Source organism: Aplysia californica, unplaced genomic scaffold (genome assembly GCF_000002075.1).
Source record: "Aplysia californica isolate F4 #8 unplaced genomic scaffold, AplCal3.0 scaffold01529, whole genome shotgun sequence".
NCBI classification, from domain to species: domain Eukaryota; kingdom Metazoa; phylum Mollusca; class Gastropoda; order Aplysiida; family Aplysiidae; genus Aplysia; species Aplysia californica.
In genome coordinates, this window is record NW_004798799.1 from 17527 (window position 1) to 23809 (window position 6283).

The window sequence follows — 6283 nt, forward strand, 5'->3', positions numbered from 1 at the left end:
AAACCCCCTAGTCTCTTTCTTCGCCTTGCGCCAATCTGACAACAGAGGCAATAGTTAAGTCAAAAATAGAATAGGACCCCAAAGTCAGGGCACCGTTACTAAAATGCTCCCATTTACACGAATGTGCCTCGACGTGATAAATGCACCACAAAAATAAATTAGCAAACAGAAAATGCTTCAAAATCAAGACAAATGGAAAGTCTACAAAGTGAATTTTTCCCATGAACACAAAAGCACAAAACACATGGAAAGATTTTCTACATTTGTAGCGAAGGTTCTAGCCACAGTCAAATAGCTTAGCTTTGTCCATCCACACAGTTGCAATCTCTCACACAATGGGAAATAAGTCAATAAAGAATTGTATATTGTATATATGGTATACTTGGACACTGTTCACTGAGATTACAACCATAATACAGTAGGTACATCACAAAGAATTCACGCCCTCAGGGAAGGTAAATCAAGGGCAATGCCTCAGTCGTCATAGCACCACAAAATACACAAGCAACAAAAGCATACCGCTGACACCACACTTGTGGGTCAAGGACAATCTTGTGGGTCCTGCCTATTTTTAAAAAAAGCAAACAAACAAACAACAAGCAAAGAAATCAGTCAGTTAGGAACAAGACAGAAAGCTCACGTTGATCACCGTGTGAAGTCAATGGGACTAGGTCTCTCAAAAAAACAGTCGTTTTAAAACATAACAGCTTCTTTAGTCAAGTAAGTCCTATCTTATTATCTATTTACAACAGAATCATAAAAAAAACTACAACTATTTAAAAACCTGAATTAAGATCGTCATGAATATTCAAATGAGTTGGCAACCAACAACTGGCCATTCGGGGATAAAAATTGGATATTTGACTCAATTTGACAAAAAACTATATGCCTACCTAAATAACATTTGTGAGGGAGCGTGGTGAAATCAGGCACTCGTCAATATAACCAAAGTGGAGAAATTGGTATTTTTCTGCAGGTTTGTGAATTTTTATCGAATTTTTGGTATTTTGTTTTGGCTCAACACCTTTCACACACACTTAAGAACACATTTCTGTGTGGATTTTACAAGCTAAGGAAATAACGAATCTTTGGCCGCCATATTCTCACTAATTTTATCTCTAAAACCAGGTGACCTCCACCTCCTTCTTTCGCAAAAATCTCCACTTGTATTCAAGATAAATGGATATTTTTTCATCCACAGCAAGACAAACGAACAAGCTTTAGGACGACACCATTAGCTCTATATGCCCAAAAATTGACGAGAGCCTGATTTCACCGCGTTGTAGCACATTTATGAACTATCAACTTGACAAAATTGCGACTGAACCTGGCCCACAGGTAGATGAAGAAGAAAACTTCCAGATGTCTAATTTTACATTATATAAACTATTAAAAAATCATAACAATGCTGCTCTCAACTGTAAACAATTATTTACATAAAATTTAAAAAACTACTATACTATCATTTATAGAAATGGAGAAATTTCTCTAGCTTCCCTTGCGAAAAGAATGACTGACATGAGGAGCTCTGAGTTGATGTTTTTGTAGATTTCACCATAAGAGTTAAATGACAAAAACTGACACAAATTCTTGATGAACACAACACGTGAGATGATATGTCACACAGCAAAGTCAGAAGGAAAAAGCTGGGGGGAGTGGGGGGTGTTCAACAGACGACAAAGCTACAGTTGCACATTCTTATTTCACATTGACCCAACAGGCGGTGCCCACGGTTCGATTTTGTTACGTTACATTACGTTACATTACTGTCGGCTTCAGTGCACACATTTAAAATGGACCCCTACCTCAAACCGATCACCTGACTCACGGCCTTGAAAACTAACACGGTTACTCGTGAAGGTCATCGTCGGTTTCATTCTGTCTGCGCTTTTTCACATCCACGGAGGAAAATCTGTCTAGCCCTTAACACTTTTTGGTCATTTGGCGTAATAATGCGCCGGTGAAAATTATTCGTTCCAGTTACTTAACGCAGTTCTGCGTCAGGTCCAAGAAGTCTATTGCAGTCGCTCTCCTGGCTTGGAGACCAGATGGGGTATTTTGTACTGCTGGCTGTGTGGCTGCAAAGTGTTAACGTCCTAACTAAACCGAACTTAAGTGAACTGAACCAAACTGAACTGAACCCGTCTTGCAAATGGGCAATAGGTAACGTGTCACATCTTCAGCAAAATCAAGAAAAAATTTGGAATCCCTACAAGTCACAGTCAGAGCTTATCCTTCATTTTGGATCACGCACAGACATAACAAACTATATGTATCATGAAATGTTTAACGAGTACCCCTACGCTCATCTGACCTTGTACACTTGTGAGCGCTGTAAAACATTAATGAAAACAAAACATGTCATGAAAGAAATGAAAACTTAGCCATTTACTGTATAAGTGTGTATACATTGGGTAGTCATACATTACTAAAATCTTTTCCCCTCCCCTTTGAGATATCACACAGCCCTCACAGATTTTTAAGATTTTACTTCTGTATGGAACAAAACTATCAAAACATGACAGCTCAAGAAAACAAACCAATAATAATGCAGCAAGGCATTAAAGGCAAGTGCCAAGAATGACGTCCAACTGCCTTATTTGTGTTTTGGGAAGGATAATAATAACAATAAAAATTATTATAATAATAACATAACAATATTTATAATAATTAAAATAATAATAGCAATAATAATAACCATTATAATGACTTGTTTGTTTTATTCACGTTTTGTTTTCACTCTACAACCACTATGAATGTATTTTTCACCAGAAGGAAGGCAAATGAACAGACTTTAAGATGATGCCAATAGCTCCATATGTCCAAAAAAAAAAAAGCTAACTGTATTTCCATTTAAACTTGTTGTGCCAGAGCAGGGGATTAGGCTTACGACTTGTAATGATAAGGAACCCTGCCATTCATTTCTGGTTTGAAAGTCTTAATCGGCAAATGAAATATTATCCTCGCTCTTCACTGGTAAAAGTTAAGAAAGCATTTGCACGGGAATATAAATATATAAGGGACTCTGCGATCCTCACTCACTTTACTCATTCCTCTGCTTGGATCATTACAGACTTGTAAGAAATAAGATACGAGCATTACCTCCCCCCCCCCTCATCTGGGCTATTTATAATTCAAAGGTTTGGCTGCATAAAACACCACTCAAACTATTATTTATTTTATTACAACCTTTAAGTACAAAAGTGAGTTCGGAATCAGATAAAAGACTACACTTTGAGTGTAGAGTCATCAGGCACTCCGACCATCACAAGTAAAACATATTATTTATACTATACTGCCGTAATCTCTCCTGAGCTTTGGTGAAAAATCATTTGTGCTAGGACTATACAGTCTAGCAAGCATACAGCCAACACACACATCGTGGCCTCAGTGCCTTATCAGTAAAACGCAGTTTTTCATTTTCAGTACAAGCATGATCAATGTCTATGGGGATATGGCTTATCTTAGGGTTACATAAAAGAATTTCAGTTTTATTTTCATTAAGCTGGAGCTTATTATTAATCATCCAGTTCTTGACATCATCAACGCACAGACCCATGGTGGTAAGCAAGGTTTTAACATCTGATGGTGGAACAGATTTGCCTGAACGGCTTCCTTTTTAAGGGGAGGAGCGACCCTTGATTTTGCAGATTTTGGGTCAAGCTATGCACATTTTATGTTGGCTGATTTTTGAAGATCAACCAGTTTTTTGTCTAAAAATAGCATGGATACAATTAAGAAAGACTTTATTCTCAAGGTAAATTGCCTTTAAAAACATGAGGAAGGATTAATATAGCGAATTTTCACAATTATTGTCGGTTTTCGAAAAACGTAATTTTTGTGCAGTTTTTTCCCTACTCCTTCCTTAGTTTTCATCCTTTTGACATGAAACTTTCAGGAAACATAGTTGGCAAGGCTGCCATCAATGTAACAGAGAAATATTTGCGAAAAAAATATAAATTTTCCATTGGCAGGCGATTACGCAACCTAAATTTAGAAAAAGTTTTTTTATACTTTGGAAAAATTCTCTTTTTTTTTTCTTTTGTACTTATTGAAAAAAACTTGCTGTTACTCTGAAAGGGTCTGGTTCAGGTATACTCTCACCAAATTTGGTCAAATTTGGTCTGTAAATAAGAAAGCCTTGTGGATTTGAAATTCATTGTTTATTTTCAAGATGGCGGCCGTTTCTGTAGCAACCGCTGTAGCTAGGCCAAAATAAAATTGTGTACCAAGAGATTTTACTATGTCTAACTTATATATACACTTAGATTTGATCTCAGGCAACAAACACAGAAAATGGCCCTCAAGGGTAGCTCCTCCCGTTAAGTGACTAGATGCTGGTTTTCTAGTAAAACAAATGACTTGAGCTGTGTTTTTCTACGACCACCTAAGCATAAGATCTAGTCTGCCAAACACTGGCCACCCCAACTGGGAGATACAAAAAAAACTGAAAATTGATGAACTTTGGAAGTAACACGAGATGCCTCCTTCACCCTTTCAGCCCCATGCGCGTATATTTTCAGCAGCGCTTGTACCTCCCACCATCCCAAGAGCAAATATTCTCAGTTTCTGGGGGTACTGACTTTGGGCATTTTTCGACATTAACTAACCTAATTAAACTTTAATTTTCATATTATTTGTTCATTTACCTTTAAACATTGTTAGATATTATTATCTAAACTTCATTACAAAGATACTACATCACTTTTTAGAATGCATGCCTCTTTTTCTGAAATACTGCTGTATTGGCTGGGACAAGGTTAGGGAGTTCACATACATGAGGCAGCGTGGTGGAATCAGGCTCTCGTCAATTTTCGGGCATGTAGAGTTATTGGTATCATCTTAAAGCTTGTTCACTTGTCTTTATTAGGATGAAAAAAATGTCCATTTATCTTGAATACAAGTGGTGATATTTGCGAATGAAGGAGGTGGGGGTTACCTGTTTTCAGAGGAAAAATTAGTGAGAAAATGGCCGCCAAAGATTGGTTATTTCCTTAGCTTAAAAATTTTGTAATTTGTATTTTTTGTGCCTTTAATCAATGTTTTTCAGAACATTCCACACAGAAATGGGTTCTTTAAAGGGCATGAAAGGTGTTGGGCCATAAAACAAAAATGTTATAAAAATTAACAAACCTGCGGAAAAATGCAGGTTTCTTCAATTTGATTATTTTGACAAGAGCTTGATTCCACCACGCTGCCTCACACATATGGCTGGGGCTGGAAGGGTTAAAATGTTTATACACGTAGAACACACAAAACGACAACCATAACTTACATACCGTAAAAGGCATAGGCTACAGAAGACAGCGACTTCAACTGCTCAAACACTTTAGAGGAGTTTCCGACCAGCTGAAAAGACTTGGGCACTGAAGTTTTTGGAAATAAAACATGAAGCTCAACGGATACATAAAGTGGCATGCTAACAAAATGAGTTACTTTTCGCAATCCATGAATGGAGATGTCAGACAAAAATCAACACAAGGATCATATTTGTAGACTCTAAACCAGTGCCATTCTTTCAAGTTAAACATGTCTTTTATCATTTCATACTGACAAATAGTAAAACTTCAACTTATATATATGATGTTTCAATTTCCATCGGTCTAAAATCTGAGAAGTAACTCATTTTGTTAGCACCCTTCACATTTCACCAAACAGCAGCTAAATACCTTTCATCTCCTAAGTTTAACAATATCTAATCATAAAACTGTATCGCAATATAGTGACATTACTAACAAGAATGAGTGACTTAGATTAAAGGGAACTAACCATAAAGCTGTAGAGTTTTTCAATATCTAATCATAAACTCATAACATAAAGCGAGATAAAAGCATAATCCCATGACAGCTTTTTCTGTGAAATTTAAAAAACAATTTCGACATTCAGTAACTGCATTCATTTATCAAAAAAAGGTCTGAGTTTTTTCTCAGCTGCTAGCACAACAAGTCTGGAGCTGTAGTAGTAGACTTGGGATCCACAAACAGAATAGAAACTAAACAAGAAAGAGTACTGCAGAGGAGTCTGCATAAACCAAAACCTGCCGGACCGTCTGATTTTCTTCGGGTTAGCCACGTTTTTGGTTGAGGGAGTAAGAGAGGGTACTCAAAATATTTCTTTTTAAGGGGAGGGGGGAGGGTGTTAAATTTTCTTTCAGTTTACCGCTGCTTTCGTGTTAATTTCGTTTGTTTTAAGCAGGCTCCACTGCATTATGCCTGTGAGAGTTCACTGGCACTCCCTTGTTGTATCAAGTCTAGTCGCAGTCAAGCACACACGTCAATTGGAC